Below are 20001 nucleotides of genomic sequence, written 5' to 3'. Positions count from 1 at the left end.
GCATATGCTGTAGTGAGCCAGGTAGTAGCAAGTGAAAAAGCGTGTTTTAGAGCAGTGGTTCTCAACAGGTGTGTCGGGACACACTGGTTTGTCTCTAGGTCCTGGGAGGTGTGCCGCAGGGCTGTCAGGAGGCTGCTCTCTCCTCATCAGCCTGGGTGGGAGGTGACTGACTTGTTTATTGGAACTGACAGGAGCCTGCTCTTGCTTGCTTCTCTTCTTTCTGATCTGGGTGAAGGAGAAAGCCAGTGGGGGGCTTTCTCCTTCACCCAGATCAGAGTGAGACATCACCAACTCCTGCTCTTCTGGGCCCAACAGGACATCGACTTTATCTTCCCCCTGCTGGGCCTGGAAGTGATGCTGCTGATGCTCTTTTCACTGCTGGGCAGGAAGAAGTAGAAGAGAGAAGGCTCAGGCTGGGCAGGGAGGGAGAGAGGGGAGGAGGAGGGCAGTGAGAATCAAGCAGGGGAGAGAGGGAATACAGAGAAAAGGATATGAGAAGATGTTGGAAATGCTGGGCAGGGAAGTGAGTGTGAGTGGATGATTGAAAGGGAATAATTGGGAAAACTGAGAGATAGAGCCATGGAGGGGGGGAGTGACAGAGTGCAAGAGCCATAATATGTCAGTTTTGGGAATGACCATTTATTTATTTATTTATTTATTTATTTAAAATTTTTATATACCGACATTCATCCAGGATATCATATCGGTTCACATTGTAACATAAACTGGCGCTAGGCATGGCGCTTTACATTGAACGATTAAAACATGCGAACAAGGTATTAAAAGGGGGTGGGAGATAACATGGGAAAGTTAAAAGGGAAATTTAAAAGTTAAAATTAAAAATTTTAACTTTTAAATTTAAAATTAACTTTTAACTTTTAACTTTTAAATTAAAAATTTTAACTTTTAACTTTTAACTTTTAAAAATTTTAACTTTTAACTTTTAACTTTTAAATTAAAAATTTAAAAGTTAAAATTTAAAATTTAAAAGTTAAAAGTTAAAAGTTAAAAGGGAAATTTAAAGTTAAAAGGGAAATTTAAAAGAAAGTTAAAAGATAAAAGGGAAATTTCTTCTGTCTTTGTATTTTGCTGAGTATAGTGTTGCGGCTAGACTGCTGTGAGGGTAGATGGTGGACCCTTGGGCCGGCCTACTGGAGATGATAGGGCAGGCCGAGAGGCGGAGACACAATCTGGCAAGGTTTCACCCAGAGCCTGGGACCCCCCCCCCCCCCGGAGGAGCCCGTAGGGGCCCGGGCCCTTGGGACTTAGGCGCTGCTCTGAATGTTCAGAAAGGCTGATGCGTAGGGAAGGCAAGAGGCCTACCAGCAGCAGAGGCGGCTCAAAGATTGCCAGAGAGTCACAGTGAAAGGCCAGGTCAGGAAGCTGGCCCAGAAGGTACACAGGAGCCAGCGCAGGCAGGCAGAGGTAAGAGTTTGTGGCAACCCGGGTAGGGTAGACGGTAGGCTGTGAGCTGCGGTGAAGTCGGAAGCAAAACCGGAGACAAGCAGGCTGCGGGCTGAAGCGGGGTCAGAAGCAGACCGGAGTCAAGGCAGGCCGCGGGCTGTAGCGGAGTCAGAAGCAAAACGGAGTCAAGGCAGGCAGCGGGCTGTAGCGGAGTCAGAAGCAAACCGGAGTCAAGGCAGGCAGCGGGCTGTAGCGGAGTCAGACGCAAACCGGAGTCAAAGCAGGAACCAGGAAAACAACAGGAAACCCAACTGGAAGCAACTAGTCAGTTGGGAACCTTGTTGCAAGGCGTTTAGGGAATGACTGAACGCCGGTTATATTGGGAGCAGAGTGTGACGTCAGCCGATAGGGCGGGGCCGGGCTTCCGGGAGCTGGGCGCACAAGAAGAGGAGCAGGCCTGCAATGGCGTCTGCCACGTGGGAAGTGCGCGAACAGAGGACCCCCCGGGGCCTGGGCCAGGCGGAATCCTGCGGCTGCCGGAGCGGAGGTAGGCGGGCCTGAGCCCGATCAGGAGAGGGGCGGTCGGGACCGCAACATATAGGAGGAAATATATTTCTGTTTCTAGTTCTACAGCTTTGCATTGCATGTAAAGTGGCTTATTATGAGTTTCCATTCCAGTTTTTATCTCCACATGCGTAATGTGGTCTTTTATTCTGTATTCGGTCAAAGTACGTTCTGTGTGTGTGTGGCAGAGGGTGAGGTATTTTACAAGCATGTAGGCATTTCTATCAGTCTTATTTGTTGTGTTTTCTCAATAGGATATGCATTGATGGCGCACTGCTGCCTTTTCATAAGGAGGGTTATTGCTGTTTGAGTCCTTGGAATTAGTGCTATGGTAGGTTTGCTGCACATGTACTGAGTGGGTTTTTTTTTTTCAGGTTTTGTATTCTATAATGCACCTGGTAGTAGAGGGAGTTTATGTTGCTGTTACTGAGATGATACCAGAATCAGATTATCTTTTTTGTACAGGGAAATGTCCTCATTCTGTTGTGCACCCATTGTTGGGTGTCAGGGAGTTCCTGTGGATGCAGAGCATGTGTTTACATTTAGTCCCGTGGTGGTCATGAGTTCAGTGTGTCACGTATGTGAGCATCATGTCAGGTGTGTCCCGGCAGAATAAAGGTTGAGAACCACTGTTCTGAACAGTAGAAGATATCTGAGGAAAAGTGGTAACATACAGCCATTAATTTATTCTTAGGAAAATGAACAAAAGGAGCTAGGACCTAGCCTGTTGGCTCAGTGGCAGAGATGCAAATTACCATACACAAAACCTGGGTTCAATGCCTGCACTGCGACTCTGATCTGTTGATTAGCTGGGGTTATGGAGGCATTGTTCAAAGCACTTGGGGGTAGGGAAAAACCAGCCACAATGCAACACCAAACAACCAGGTTAAGGGCCCATATTCTGGAGGGAGCCAGGGTAGGGATATCCATACTTTTAGATGCATTTTCAGTTTTTTTGTGAGCTCTAATTTTTAATAAGCAGCACTAAAAAAATAATGAGTGCACACTAAATTGAATAATCCACATAAGAACATAAGAAATTGCGGTGCTGGGTCAGACCAAGATTCCATCAAGCCCAGCATCCTGTTTCCAACAGAGGCCAAACCAGGCCACAAGAACCTGGCAAGTACCCAAACACCAAGAAGATCCCATGCTACTGATGCAATTAATAGCAGTGGCTATTCCCTAAGAAAACTTGATTAATAGCAGTTAATGGACTTCTCCTCCAAGAACTTATCCAAACCTTTTTTGAACCCAGCTACACTAAATGCACTAACCACATCCTCTGGCAACAAATTCCAGAGCTTAATTATGCGTTGAGTGAAAAAGAATTTTCTCCGATTAGTCTTAAATGTGCTACTTGCTAACTTCATGGAATGCCCCCTAGTCCTTCTATTATCTGGAAGTGTAAATAACCGATTCACATCTACTTGTTCAAGACCTCTCATGATCTTAAAGACCTCTATCATATCCCCCCTCAGCCGTCTCTTCTCCAAGCTGAACAGCCCTAACCTCTTTAGTCTTTCCTCATAGGGGAGATGTTCCATCCCCTTTATCATTTTGATTGCTTTTCTCTGGACCTTCTCCATCGCTACTATGTCTTTTTTTTAGATGCGGCGACCAGAATTGTACACAGTATTCAAGGTGCGGTCTCACCATGGAGCGATATAGAAGCATTATGACATTTTCCGTTTTATTAACCATTCCCTTCCTAATAATTCCTAACATTCTGTTTGCTTTTTTGATTGCTGCAGCACACTAAGCCGATGATTTTAAAGTATTATCTACTATGACGCCTAGATCTCTTTCTTGGGTGGTAGCTCCTAATATGGAACCTAACGTCGTGTAACTACAGCAAGAGTTATTTTTCCCTATATGCATCACCTTGCACTTGTCCACATTACATTTCATCTGCCATTTGGATGCCCAATCTTCCAGTCTTGCACTCTAAATGCACTACATGAACTATTTTGACATCAAAACATAGAAACATAGAAATGACAGCAGAAAAAGACCAAACGGCCCATCCAGGCTGCCCAGCAAGCTCCCACACTTATTTTCCCATACTTATCTATTTCACTGACCACCAAGTTTAGGGCCCTTGTTGGTACCTGTTTGATTCGAATTTCCTGCCACCCCCTGCCGTTGATGCAGAGAGTAAAGTTGGCATTGCATCAAAGGTGAGCATAAGGCTTAATGGTTAAGGATAGTAATCGCCACATCAAGCAAGTTAGCCCGATGCTTGTTTACCCAGCCTGCACAGATCAATGCCTTGTTGAATGTTGTCTGGATGTAAATCCTCTTTTCCACATTTCCCCCTGCCGTTGAAGCAGAGAGCAAGATAGTGTGCACTAGCTGGATTTAGTACACATTAAATGGAAATAAAAATGTAACAAAACTGAAAGCAAATATGAAAAAAAAGAACATTTTCCAGCTGTACATCCCTAGTGTGTGGTCCCAGGCCAAGGACCATAACTGCAATGGCATGTGAATGAAGGCTCATGATGTCATAGCCCAAGAGGACCAGTTCAGATTGAACTGGAAGTGCAAAGAAGCAGAAGAAAACTGCTATGATGAAAATCAAAAGAAAAAGACCTGGTTGTGCTATAGGTTAACATCTGATACTACTTTGGGATTAAGTCTAGGCTAGATTGCCTAAAAATAATTCTAAAGCACATTAGGAGGATAAATTTAAAACGTGCATGCACTCATATATGCAGCTATATGGATGCGCGTGGGCACACACATGGATTTTATATCGTGAGCGCAAATGCATGCACACGATATAAAATACACAAATCTACCCAACATGTTTATATATTTAAAAGATGTGCGGCATGTATTTTAAACAAAGCTGGATAAGCAGCGGCTTTTGAGACTTATTGAGCTAAGCTGCAACAAAGCCGACACTTACCTATAGAAGTCAAAATGTACCCAGATAACTGGTGCAAACCTCCTGTATGTGTGTATTTGTGATCCTAATTTTAATCATTTACACGTGGAGATTTAACTCACATATTTTCCTTAACACTTGTTGGCCTTATTCGCATAAATCGTCAAATTTTGTAACATGCACGCCTGAAGGAAATGATCAGTTTTTACAATTAGTCCACCAGTTTGCCCTATCTATCTCTAGGTGATCAAGAACCTCCTGGTTCTTCAGCCTGAACTTCTCCCAGTTTACCCTGACCCCTCACCCACTCAGTATTTGACTATAAAGAATTTTATTCTCATGTATACCAGATAATTAGCAGGAGTAAACATACACAGGTAACATACATACATGTGTTACTTGCGCAGGTTATACATAGTAACTTATACGTGTAAATGTTGGCCCCATCTCGGAATGCCCCTGGTCTACCCCTTTTTTATTTGAGCACATTTATTCGTGCATCATTACATGCATGCATATGTTTGACGTTTTTAAAATAGCATTTACGTGAATAGGTGCTATTTGCATGTGCATCTGCTAATTTGAGAAAAAGGGGCCAATATTCAGATATCTTTAGCCAGATAGGTAGCAACTTATCCGGCTAAATGGCAGCCGCTGAATATCCAGCTATGCTCAACAGTCGCAACTTAGCTGAATAATTATTTATCCAGCTAAGTAGACAGCCGGATATCTTGGGGGTAAGAAATGGGCAGATTGGGGGGGGGGGGGTCTACTTATCCAGTTAACTTAACCGGATAAGTGTTGATATTCAGATTTATTTATTAAGTTAACTGGATAAGTTAGACCTTCAATACAGCAGGTCTAACTTAGCCAGATATATCCTGCTAATTGGCAATTTTGACAGGGATATTAACAGCATAGCAATGTTACTTAATACCCCATGTAAATTAGCCAGGTAGCTGTCATCCAGCTGATTACATAGCCATTCAGCTTTGAATACTGAGGCCAAAATATTTAGAGGATCATTGTAACTTAGGAACAGACAAAACATCTAGACATTAGGGATCTGCACAGCCAAAATTTTTGGTTCAATTCATTACATTTGTTTTTGGCTAAATTTAAATAGGGGGATTTTTCTTTTTGTTTAGGAAAATAGTACACATTATTTGCCTGTAGTACATGCTAGTTTCCAAAATGAATACAAACAAAAATTTTGATTTTTTTTCAGGTCCAGTATCAATTTATTTTGGATTTAAAAAAATAAACCAAAAATGACTTTTTTCTTTGGTTCAGGAAACACATTTGTTTAAAATGAAGGTACATCCCTACTAGAGAATCACAAAAATAAAGGTTTTCAAATAAAAGAAAAAATATATATGTAAGGTGATCACTTTTTATTGTACTAGACATTATCATTCTTTTGAGGCAAAAGGAGTTTGTCCAGTTTGACTTATTTCGTTAGAATTTCCTTAGTATTCTACTCATCAGGATATGTCCTGTTCCTGTTACACTTTTCAGGTAGCCTATGTGCAACCATGCATGACATCTTGTGCAATAGGAAGAGTAAGGAGTAAGGCTATAACATATCCTTAGAGGAAATGTATAGCCTATAGACACAATATTAATGCACATTTAGTAAATAACAGATTGCTATTCGAGTTTTTAATATCCATGGCTGGCCTGGGGATTGTTCAATACTAGAAACTAGACAATAGTTCAAAAGACGTTGGAGAACATGGTAACAGCTCTTAATATTCATCTGCTGAATTTTTCTAAAGTACCTTTAACTCTACCCTTGGACTTTTTTGAAGAGATATCTCCATGATATTCTGAGGATACAGGCGGATGCAATGCCCCCAAAAGTATAATCTTTTTGCTATATGGGAAGAAGGAAAGAAGGCATAGAGATGGGAGTTCAGTTGGGAACCAGAAGTTAACAAGGCTCTTGGAAGACAAATCTGCAGAAGAGAGTAGGATAGCTACTCTCTTGGTTACTTTTCTCTTTCCTCAGGTCAGAAATAACATCTATTCTTTCGCAAGTGCAATGTTTTATTTCTGGGGCTAAAAATGTGGATTTTTCTGGATTTGTGTACAAAGGCCTGGAGGAAGAAGTTTATTACTATGTGTCAAGAGGCTCTAGCTATTGGAGTTTCTTTCCTTATTACATTTCCATGTAAATGTTCCCCTAAACTTGCTGAAGATAAATATGATTTTTTTTAACTTTCTAAGTTCTGTTGCTTTTTAGATGAAAAAAAAAAATTTGAGACCCAGGGCATGGGAAAAAATGAGAGCTGCAATTTTCAGTGGTCGTTAATAATTTTGAGTATTGTAAAGCTCCTTTAATGTTGTTTTTCTTTTTCCTTTAAGATTTACATTGTTACTGGCCTCTGTAGTTTTCTTTCTTGGCGGTAAAGATTGGGATCTTAGGAAGTGAAGTTTGTTATTTCATTCTATGTTATGTAATGACTGATATGATTTTCAGGTTTGTCTATTCAGGATTTATTCTTGATGTATGTTATTTTTTTAAAACTATATAAGCAAACCAGCTTGTAGGTTTTTTTGCAATGTTTTTGCCTAAAGGTTACATCTTGCCCTGAATGTTGGCTTCAGTACAAAAATGCTCAGATTTGGGTTTAATTTTAATAAACTTTGTTCCATTTGTCATAATTTATCTGAAATTCCATTAGTATCTAATGTATTTGTCCCTCCCCTACCTCTCCCCCCACCCCCCCCCCCCCCCCCCCCCACCCCAAGAATTTTTCAGGTGCTCTGAGCATTTCTAAACCTTTTAATGGCTATTTGGGTAGCCATGGCCTCAAACAAAACAAATAGAAAACATATTTCCTTCTTTTCTATTCAAATCCTGCACTTTCACGATAGAAGACGTTTTCTCCTGCATGGCAGAGTAGCAGCTTGAGCTGCTCTGGTGCTCAGTGAAGGGATTTAATTTCCAATAATAACAATCTGGCCCGAGTAAAGGAAAAACAGAGCACTAAAATTAAATGTAGTGTCTGCACCATTTTTGTTACGCTTTGCTAGTTTCCAGAGGCAAAACAGATGGCGTCCTTTATAGCTGGGTTACTAGCACTGCTGCAGAGGTCAGGAATGAGAAACTATTTTTGTATTTAAATGCACGAGGGTGCATCCCCTCTTACAGAAGCTTTTCTGTTTTGAAGGAAAATGCAATGAATTCACACATCTGTAGAGAAAGCACCAGCTCCTAAATCAGTAACCAGGAAACAGACAAATGTCTAGGAATGGGCTGCTTCTACATTTTCACTGTGGAGAGAAACCAGCAAGAAAGATCAGAAAAGTAGAAATAGACTGTAGTAGCTTGGTTCTACCTCTCAGTATAATTTGCCATTATTTGACAGGGAGGCTACCTTTCAAACAACTGTGCATGGCAGCATATACGCGTGCAGAGCTGTGGCTGCGCATAGATTACCAGAGTATTTTATAACATACGCATGCAATATATATTTTAAATAAATAAATATATGCTCATGTTATAAAATATGTGTATCTCTACCTGCAAGATATGTGCGCATGTGCAAATAAAAACAATGAACTGAAAGTGAGTAATTTACTAGGGATGTGCAGAGCAAAATTTTATGTTCATATTTTTTATGTCCGAAAGGGGGTCCCACTTGCGGCCAATATGGACATAAAAAAAATCCAATGAGTTGGGTATATGTACATATGTGCAAAAAAAAAAAATTTAAACCCCCTCACCCTCCTTAATCCCCCCCCCAGACTTACCACAACTCCCTGGTGATCGAGCGAGGAGTGAGGACGTCATTTCTGCAATCCTTGGCGAGAAGCATGTGACGTCGGTGGCACGTCGAGTGACGCGGCGTCACGTGATTCCCGGCTCGTTCGCGCCGGACGGCTCGTTCGGCTCGTTCGGCCCAAAAAGAACTTTTGGCCAGCTTGGGGGGTCAGGAGGCCCCCCCAAGCTGGCCAAAAGTTCTTTTTGGGCCGAACGAGCCGTCCGGCGCGAACGAGCCGGGAATCACGTGACGCCGGCGTCACTCGACGTGCCGCCGACGTCACATGCTTCTCGCCAAGGATTGCAGAAATGGCGTCCTCACTCCTCGCTCCATCACCAGGGAGTTGTGGTAAGTCGGGGGGGGGATTAAGGAGGGTGAGGGGGTTTATATTTTTATTTTGGCTCAACAATCGCGATTTCCCACATATCGAACATATCTATGTTCGATATGTGGGAAATCCGATCGTTTATGTCGAATCAATTTTTTAAGTAAAAAAAAATATGAGTTGCGTTTTACTAATGCGGTCAATCCGAATGCACACCCCTATAATTTACCCACCTACTTAAAAATATATATGTATATATTTTACGCGTGAAAGTAAAATAGGGCTTACCCATGTAAGTCCCAATTTACATGCATAAGTTGGTGTATTTTGTAACATGCATGCACTGATTAAATTACAAGTTTTACCCAGATCATCAAGACCCTCCTGGGTCTTCATCCTAAACTCCCCTCAGTTCACCCAGACTTTCCACCCAGCCACTATTACACAATAAATATGTTTAATATCACTTACGGCAGATAATTAGCAGATATAAAAGTAAGCTAGAAAGTTGAAAAATGTGCATGTGCAAGTGCCTTTTAAAATAGCAACTTGCACACATTACTGTTGGCCTTGTCCGGGAATGCCCTTAGACTGACCCCTTATCAGACGAGTATATATATACGTGCAAAAGTGAAAATACGGGTGAATTTTGGACTTTTATAAAATACAGAATACATGATTAAAGGCTACTTGTGCGCATATATGCTAATGTTTACATGTAATTTTTTGAAAATTCACCTTTATTTGTAGAAATGCTGAAGTCTGCATCCAAATAGCAACAATTCCAACCTCTCCTTCTTCTGTAAAATTACAAATATAGTAAAGTACAAAATACTAGCTGATACAAAACTTTCCTACATAGGCCAGCATCTCAGTTCCAGCTCTAATGTGCAGTATCGAACTGAGTGCACATGTGGCACAGGTGGAAGCTAGAAATACTTATTGCCTGTTATGGTGGCCAACACTTCAGTCATTTGAGAGTTATCACAAATCCTAATTAGCAAGATGCATAAGGTCAGCAGAATAGGGAAATAATATTTGTTGCATGCAACTGTGAAGGACCTGAAGTTTTTACAGACATTTGAATGACATCCATCTCATAACTGCAGCACACCACAGAGAACTCCCCTGTCTCATCCCCATCATCATAAATCTATGTTTCCAGACTGCACAGTGCTCTTATGAAGCAGAGCTGCCACTATCCAGAGATCTCTGAATGTATGCATTGGTGCTAATAGTAAGAATCACAATTATTAAAAGAACTGATTAAATAATTGAAAGGAAAGTAGAGGTCTATATTCAGCACCACTTAGCCGGATAAGCTGTGACTTATCCAGCTAAGTGGTGGCAGCTGAACATGTGCCCGAGATCAGTGGCTGCCACTTAGCTGGATAACTACTTATCTGGCTAAATAGTTAGCCAGTTAAGTGGCGAGTTGGGTAAGGGGTAACTGTGGAGGAGTTGAGTTAACTGCCAGCTTTCGCACCGAATAGTGCCACCGTGAAAGGTGAAAGCTTTAGAAAATAACCCCCTTAGCCGGTTAATTTATCTGGCCTTATCTAGTCATCCCGTAGAACTGTCCTAAAGTTAGCTGGATAGACTTATCCAGCTCACTTTAGGCTAGCTGGGTATATTCAGAGTGTGTGCCCACGCTGCTGAATGTACAGGCTAAGTTAGCTGGATAAGTTTAATCAACAGAATATGGACCTCAAGATGTCAATATTCAAAATGGTTTCTCCGGCTAATCATGGGGTTTTAAAAATGCCCCCCTGCCCTCTTCCCTTACCCCCTACTGTTCTCATACGTTTCAGCTGGGGTAAGTCATGACTAGACTATAAGCTCCACAGGGAAGGGACTCTCTATTTATTTATTTATTTATTTGAAATTATTTGCTGATCGCGCTTTCCAAAGGTCAAGGCGATTTACAGTAAAATCATACATAAATATTCAAAAACAAACAAAATCAACACTAAAACCAACTGACCATCTGTTGCTGTCATTAACCCATATGTTTGTACAAGTGCCCCCAGTCACAAAAATCATCATACAAAGAGCACACATTTCAAAAATGCCCTTATGTATTAAATACAACTAACTGTCTTCTTAGTATAAAGCTACGACTGCAATAGATAATTTTGAGTTATTAGGTTTAAAAGCTTGTTGATATAACCACGACTTAAAAGCTTTTTATAGTGCAAAGGTGTTCTGGCATAGAAATCCAAATGCAGGGCCCTGCAATTGAAAAAGCCAGCTTTCTGACTACACCTAGATGTGCTTTGTGAATGCTTGGAATGACAAAGAGGTCTTTAGCAGCAGAACAAAGTGAGTGGGAAAGTTTTTATACCTTCACTAAGGCTCCCAGCCACGGTGTACCCTCATTATTAATAGTTTAAAGATCAATATTAAAATTTTAAATGATATTCTCCCATGTTTGGTAATCAGTGAAGCAAAGCCAGTACAGGAGTTATACGGTTGTATCTACTACCTCCAGTCAACATATGGGCCGCTGAATTTTGTAAAATCTGAAGAGCCTGTACAGAATTCTCTGGAATTCCAAGCAAGAGCTAATTGCAGTAGTTGATCCTAGAAAAAAGTAATGCATATCTGTATAGTGCTTTAGAAATGATAATTAGTAGTAGTACTAGTAACAGTAATAGTAGAAGTAGCAATAAAAAAAATAGATGCCCTGGGACAAGGATTAAATGTAGCCAGGTGGCTAAGTTTAGTTTACCCAGCTAAATTTATTTATTCCCAGAACAGGTCTAGAGTTATTTTAGTACATGCAACCAGATAACTTCAGTCTTAACTAGCTATATTTCAACATATAACCAGTTGAGTGGCTGCAGAACAAAAAATAAATTCTTGTGGGCCTACAAGCCTGATCCCCACTGCACTGCTCTGATAAAAACGAAAATCGATGTGGGGCCTAGCGCCCCAAACCCCAAAGTCCTCCAAAAGATTTTAAAACATGTTGTGGCCTTACTGCTAAAGAGCTTCCCCAATGCTCCCCCTCTCCCCGAATTTGGAAAATAAATGTGGCCTGCAGGCCCTTCCTCTCCTCTCCTACTTGCAACTCCAAACAGAACCTTTCCACCCCTCCTGACACCTGCAAACCCCCCATATCTGTCAGGAATGCAGTACAGTCCTAGTACTCTGGCAGTAACACTGGTAGCTAATGCTACCACTCACTGCTTTCTGAATATTGACTTCACACTGTATACTTGTACAAAACTGTATATGCTCATATTTTTTTGATGCTAGCAGTCTGCTAACCCATTTTTCTTCAAATAACTACAGTACATTATTAGATTTTGATTTTGCTTTGAGCTTGGACAAGGAGAGCGCTAGTTACCTAACTACCGGTAGAAAGTAGAGTCAGCTTTACAATATTTGTTGTAAATAGGCTTCCCAATCCCCATAGGCAAAAATGTTTTTAAAAATACGTATTTGTACAACTAAACTGGTAAATGAGCAGAAACTGTTACACAATGTTTTCCTGGGCACACTATTTTATGTCCTTGGTGATGTTTTATGAACAGCGTGTTACGCACAGCATTATACATAGGGATATATCACCTTATAAGCCTCTATCACACGCGAAAAGGCCCTTTTTGCGTGCGATAGCATGCTGGGGGCGGAGTCGGGGCAGAGTCGGGGTGGTGATGGGAGGAGTCCGGGCGGCAAGGGGGCGGACTCGGCGATGTCTTCGCTGGCGGCGATAGGGTTAGTAGCCTTATCGTTGCCAGTAGCATGCTGAATAGCACCACCTTTCACGGTGGTGCTATTCGGTGCGAAAGTAGGCTGCGAAGGCATCGCGGTGGTGCGAAGGCTGCCGGCTTTCACAGGCCCACCCACCCTTCGCCCCCTGCCCCCCATTTTAGCTGAATTCATCATTCTGCGATAGAATGATGAATCCAGGCCTTAGATTGTAAACCCTCTGTGCATAGGGAAATACCTACAGTACCTGGACGTAATCCGCTTTGAAGTGCTGAAAAAAGTGCAAGAAGCGGGATATAAAAATCTAAAATCTAAAACAAAATCTAAATAATTCAAAGTTTAACTTGAATCAAGCAGATTTTAACCTTGTTCTGTGTTGAATTCAATGGAAAATGCTAATTTCCACAAGATCAGGTGGGAATATACATCAGATTTTTCCTGATGGACCTGGGGAAAATTTGAAGTGGATCTGCGGATTTTACCTTAAATGTGGTTTTGCCTTCAAAAGAGGTATGGTATGGTAAACCCTATGAAACCAAGGGATTTTATAGGTTTCTTGAAACATTTGCTGATTCTTTTAAGGGATTCACACATTCCTAATTGTAGGTGTTAGTATAGCAATGCCACCACTTAATGCTACTTCTTTTACTTATGAAAAAGTCTGCTTTTCCAAACTACATGAATGACTACCTGCTTGCAGAACTACAAAAGTGTTCATCAAAATAAAATACTGCTTGTTGGCTGAGCAGAAATCTAATAGAAGGGGACAAGCATGTACATCTTTAATTCAACTGACCGTGAAAATACAATCTGCACCATCAAGAAAGCGTAACCATAATATACTGGTATCTGGATGAATCTCAAAATCAGCCTTGCAGGAAGACTACAGGAAATTCTTTAGACTAATTGAGCAGCTCAGTCATATAGAATACTATCTTCTACATTCATGAGAATGGCTTGGGAAAAGAATATATACAAGGGTAAGTCGGTAAGTAAGTCACAAACATACATGGGATTAATATTCATGAAATTTATTTAAATGCAAAAGATGAGTTATTTACTGTGAAATATACAGAATATAGTCACAAACAGTTTTTCTGGAAAAACCAACTACTTTTCAATGTAATCGCCGCGAACATTTATACATTTGTCCCAGCGTTTGAAAAGTCCGTCAAAACCTTCTGCGTAAAAGTCTTTTGGTTGGCATTGTAACCAGCGCTTTACCTCTTGTTCCACTTCTTCATCGCTGGTGAAATGTTTACCACCAAGATGGCTTTTCAGTTTGCCAAACAAGTGAAAATCGCTGGGTGCCAAATCTGGACTGTATGGTGGATGTTCAAGAACTTCCCAGTGCAGGTTCGCAATTGTCTGATGAGTCTCATTCGAAGTGTGTGGTCTGGCATTATCGTGAAGAATCAGCACTCCTCTTTTTTCCAGATCTGGGCGTTTTCTACGAATAGCTCCTTTAAGCTTTAATAGAGTAGCACTGTAGGAAGCCGAATTAACAGATTCACCACGCTTCTGAAAACTGGTTAAGAGTATCCCATCTCAGTCCCAAAACACAGTCAACATAACCTTTCCTGCAGAAGGCACAAGCTTGAATTTTCTCGGTGTCAGTGATAGTGGATGCTTCAACTGCATGGAATCGCGTTTTGCTTCTGGTTGATAGTGGTGCACCCACGATTCATCACCAGTAACAATACGTGCCATCATTGATTCACCTTCGTTTGCATAACGGCAGAGATTTTCCAAACAGACACCCATCCGGTTGTTCTTATTGTCTTCGGTCAGCTGTTTGGGAACCCATCTTGCACAGACTTTGCGAAAGTTCAATGCATCGTGCACTAAGGAATATGCTAATCCGTGAGAACACCCAATTTCTTTGGCAACTTTGTCAATTGTTACCCTCCGGTTAGCGCGAACCATCTCTTCAACCTGCTTCACAGTTGCCTCTGTCGCAATCTCTACAGGTCGACCAGGTCTGGTTTCGTCGTTCACGTTGGCACATCCTTGTGCAAATTTATTGGTCCAGTTATAAATTGCTTTATGCGAGAGACATTTCTCTCCATATACTGGATACATTTCTTTATGAATGTCTTTTGCCACTAAGCCCTTAGCCCATAAAAATCAGACAACAGCACGTTGTTCTTCGACCATACAATCTGTCAAAATGGCAGCCATTTTCCTTGTGTACACAGCCCCTGCGCATGCACAGTTTAAATAACTATTTATGTACATAAGCACTTCTAAGGTGCTGCCATCTATGGAATATGACATTACATATATGTTTTATTACCTTAGTAGAGAGATTTGTGACTTACTTACTGACTTACCCTCGTATATTTTTTACAACAAACTCACAACCATGACAGCTACAACTCACCTCCCCCCTCCAGCTTATTTAATGCCTACCCCCTCCCCCACCCTCTATTTTCAAATGGACCTGGAACTCTATATCACACTGTTGTTCGAGAAAGATCTTTAATGGATGTATATGGTGCACCACAGGTCAATTCCATACAGCAATTCAACCACTAAATATAAACAAAGGCGTTAACTAACTCCTGAAATACCCATAGGGTGACCACATCCTTGCGTGTTTGCAAACACTAAATAAGCATCATGCTGCCACAGGGTTGGCCATAGAAGCCAACCTCCTTTGCAAAGTTTTGCTGTCTGGGACACAGGGCTTTGCCCCCAAGTTATCCTGCAACTGGCTCCTTGATTACCGAGTAAAATGTTCCCTGCAGTGTGATGATGTCCTGGACCATAAGACAGCAGGAGTCTCATGAATATGCAATAGCTTTGAGTGGTGAGTAGGCCAGTCCCAACCATCAAAGCCGAGAACTTGACAGGCAACTCACCTATGCAATGTAGGGACAGAAAGACTAATTACTTGGCATTCCTTGCCCAACCATCTTTAAACACAAAACGTACTGTGTACACTTGGATGTGGATAACTCCAACACAGCCCACAGCAGGCTTCCCACCAATCTAGCTGTGGCTATATCTTGAACTCATTAATGGTGCAAAAAGCTGTATACACATTGGGGCCCATACTTAAAACTTGGTAAAGCAGTATATTGCTGCAAACATACTGCATATTGCTGTAATCCTATTAATGCCTATATCTACAAACATGGTAATGCATACTGTATATTAGGAATGTGAATCGTTTTTGAACGATTAAAATTATCGTCAGATAATTTTAAAATCGTCCAAAATTGTTAGAGTGCACGATACAATACAAATGCCCCCGATTTATCGTCAGGGGCATTTGTATTGTATCGTTAAATAGGGCGCGAGAAAACCGGCACACCAAAAAAACCATAAAACCCACCCCGAACCTTTAAAACAAATCCCCCACCCTCCCGAACCCCCCAAAATGTTTTAAATTACCTGGGGTCCAGTGGGGGGTCCTGATGCGATCTCCCTCTCTCTCTGGCCACGGCTGCGTTGAGAAATGGCGCCATTATCATGTGACAGGGCAAAGGTAGCGCCGGCGCCATTTTGGTTCCTGGCTCCCGACGTCACGCCTGCAGGAGATCGCCCCCGGACCCCCGCTGGACCCCCAGGGACTTTTGGCCAGCTTGGGGGGGGCCTCCTGACCCCCACAAGACTTGCCAAAAGTCCAGCGGGGGTCCGGGAGCGACCTCCTGCACGCGGGCCATATTGCAAATCTTCAAAATGGCGCCGGCGCTACCTTTGCCCTCACTATGTCATAGAAACATAGAAACATAGAAATGACGGCAGAAGAAGACCGAATGGCCCATCCAGTCTGCCCAGCAAGCCTCACACATTTTTTCTCTCATTCTTATCTGTTTCTCTTAGCTCCTTGTTCTATTCCCCTTCCACCCCCACCATTAATGTAGAGAGCAGTGATGGAGCTGCATCCAAGTGAAATATCTAGCTTGATTAGTTAGGGGTAGTAGGGGCAGTAACCGCCGCGATAAGCAAGCTACACCCATGCTTATTTGTTTTACCTAGACTATGTTGTACAGCCCTTGTTGGGTTTTTTTTTTTTTTTTTTTCTTCTCCCCTGCCGTTGAAGCAGAGAGCCATGCTGGATATGCATTGAAAGTGAAGTATCAGGCACATTTGGTTTGGGGTAGTAACTGCCGTAACAAGCCAGCTACTCCTCACTTTGTGATTGCGAATCCTTTTTTCATACGGGCGACGTCGGGAGCCAGGAACCAAAATGGCGCCGGCGCTACCTTTGCCCTGTCACATGATAAGGGCAAAGGGCCACGGCACCATTTCTCAATGCAGCCGTGGCCAGAGAGAGAGGGAGATCGCGTCGGGACCCCCCCCCCCCCACTGGACCCTAGGTAATTTAAAACATTTTGGGGGGGTTTGGGAGGGTGGGGATTTGTTTTAAAGGTTTGGGGTGGGTTTTAGGGTTTTTTTTGGTGTGCCAGTTTTCCCGCCCTCCCCCGATTTACGATTTTTAACGATTTAAAAAAAAAACAAAAAACAACAAACACGACGATAAGATTTCCCTCCCCCCCCAGCCAAAATCGATCGTTAAGACGATCGATCACACGATTCACACCTCTACTGTATATTGCCAAAAATATATCAAGACTAAAAAAGGCCCTCCATGTTGGTCACTGCCAGAGGTTATCAGAATGGATGCACTACCTTCACAAGGTCTTAAGGAGACCAGCTATACATATAATTTAAGTCCAACAAAAGCATACAGATGTCCTATCTTAAATTTAGTATTTATTTATTTATTTATTTATTTATTTATTTAATGTCTTTTTTATACCGATAGCCGTTCACACATTGTAACATAGTAACATTGTATGGTGCTGTAAACACACTGCAAATGCTGTAAACATTACAGACCTGGTGTCAGGGTCAAGCAGGCTGGTTAAGGGTAAACCCCCAGCAGGAGCAGAGCAGGACAAGGAACAGCGTACAGCAGGGCAGGGTCTTCACCTAACTGGCCATCTTCCCCTTGACTTGAGCACACAGGTTCTGGTGGTCAGCAGGACTTCACTAACAAGAGACTAAAGACAGAGGCAAAGGCCAGTTGTGGTCAGGGCTGAGAAGTTCATCTGATGCAAGGAGTTGCAGGACTAGCAGGAACCGGTAGAGGCGAATAGTCAGGGGTGGAGCTAAACAGGAAACTGGGCAAATCAGGGGGCAAGAACTGGAATAAGGCAAAATAGTGCCAGGATACCAGACAAAGATGGACAGGTCAGCACAGGGCAACACATGGATAAGGAAGGCCACTGAGAAGCCTGCAGGGAACAGGAGGGCCACTGGGAGACACACAAGGAACAGGAGGGCCACTGGGAGGACCACAGAGACTGGAAGGACCACTGGGAGGCCCACAGGGAACAAGGGAAACAGAGAAACAAAAAGGAAATTGACAGGCCAATACAAGAAAGCCTCTAGCAAGCCCCACTAGGGACAAGGACAAGGATTAGGCCACCGGAAGATCTAACAGTACAGGGACACATGAACAAGGCAAGTCTAGGAAAGCATAAGGTAGGCCAGATTAAGAAGCCAAGGTGACTCAATGATGAAGTCTTGAGCTAAGAGTGAGGGAGGGTTATATAGGGCTGGCCCTGCTGCATCATGCAGCCTTCAAGGTGGATTCTAGAGCAGGATTGAGTATGGTCCATTAAGAGCCCCTGCTAGTAGGGGCACCTGTATTTTAAATGCAATGTGGATCCCTAAAGGCTAAAGGATGGAAATGAAGAAAAGAGTTCATGGGGGTAACTTGCTAGTGCGAAAGTTACTACCCTTAACCAATAAGCCTTCAGACTGTTAATGCAACTCATCATTGCTCTCTGCTTCAATGGCAGGGGAAAAGGGAATTGGATTCAGATAGCAACCAACAAGGACTCCGACTTTTACGGTCTGGGGAAACAAATAATTATGAGGGTAACTTGCTGATGCGGCTGTTACTACCCTTAACCAATAAACCTGATACTTTTGATGCAACTCCAACAATGCTCTCTGCTTCACTGGCATTTGTAAAAAGGACGATTCACTGTGTGTGATAGTTTGGATAACTATTGGAAAAAAACGTATCCCTAAGTATTTAAGACCATCTTGCAATTTTTTGAAGGGGTATATAGAGATAGCCACATATCTCCCCACCCTGGTATCCCATAGAAACTAGAACAGTCTGTAATTAAAGAAAAAGATTAGGGAGGAGTGTTAACAGGATCATTAACATATAATAAGACATCATCCACATATGCTTGTAGATATCTTGTTGTCTAATAGCCAGCAAAAGTGGCTCCAAATTAAAGAGAAAAAGGGACAGCCCTGTCTGTACCCCTATGTAACTGAAATTGAGGGGGAAAGCCTTTTTTGCTGACATATAAACGTGCTATCGGCTTTCAATATCTTTGCAATAAAATTAGAAGGGATGTGCAAAGCCCGAACCTTTCAGTTTGGGCTTCGTTTTCAGCCCCGCCATGGGAAATATCGTATTTCACACGGTTCAGGCCTTTGTAATTCAGGGGAACCCAAATTTCTGGTTAGTGTGCACTAACGAGAGTTAGTGCGCGCTAACTCCCATTAGTGCATGCTAACATTTTAATGTTGGCATGTACTAACGGGAATTAGTGTGCATTAACTCAAAACCGAATTCGGGAACATTTTGTTTGGGTTTTAGGGTCCCCGAACCAGGACGAATTAGGAAATTTTGTTGAAATTGCCCTAATTTGTTCTGAATGATAGCACATCCCTAAAAATTAGTACCAAAACCAAACCCAGTGCAGAGTATCAAAGAGAAATTTCTATTCAACTCTATCAAAAGGCCTGTTCAGCGTCTAGGGATACAGCAATCAAGGGAAAAGATCCAGATTCAGCCAAATTAAGGTGTAAGAAAAGGTGAGATTTGTTGGACATAACACCCTTTCATGAAACAGATTGATCCATATGTATCAAGTTTCCCATAATGTCCATTAGATGGAGAGCTAAAGTTGCAAAACTTTGTAGTCAGCATGAAGCAGTGAAATAGGCCTGTAATTAGAGAGAAAAATGGGATCTCTGCCTGGTTTAGGCAGAGATAAAAAAAATCGGGAGATATTATCAGATTAGAAAATACATTTGAAGTTTCAGAATAAGGGATTTACTAAAAGCTTTGTAGAATCTACAGAGAATCCATTGAGTCCAGGTTCCTTTCCAGCCTGTAGGGAAGAGAGAGCAAAAGAGATCTCACTAACCCTTAGGCGGGGTCAGTACAGCTAAGCCTTTTGTTCAGGAGTAAGAGTTGGGTGAGATATCTGTGAAAGAAAATGATTAATAGAGGACAAAACCCTTGAATATGATTTTCTATATGTAAAACATGTAAATTAATT

The 20001-nt window shown here is 42.1% G+C and overlaps 1 protein-coding gene across 6 annotated transcripts in view; it reads right to left on the bottom strand.

Moving 5' to 3' along the window:
* SLC8A1 (solute carrier family 8 member A1) overlaps positions 1-20001 on the bottom strand; it is a 1139344-nt gene that overhangs the window by 656533 nt on the left and 462810 nt on the right. The gene's annotated exons all lie outside the window — the stretch shown is intronic.

Source organism: Rhinatrema bivittatum, chromosome 3, assembly GCF_901001135.1.
Source record: "Rhinatrema bivittatum chromosome 3, aRhiBiv1.1, whole genome shotgun sequence".
Taxonomy (NCBI): Eukaryota; Metazoa; Chordata; class Amphibia; order Gymnophiona; family Rhinatrematidae; genus Rhinatrema; species Rhinatrema bivittatum.
Note: the sequence above shows the minus strand (reverse complement) of the source record. Positions and strands in the feature narration are given on the sequence as shown.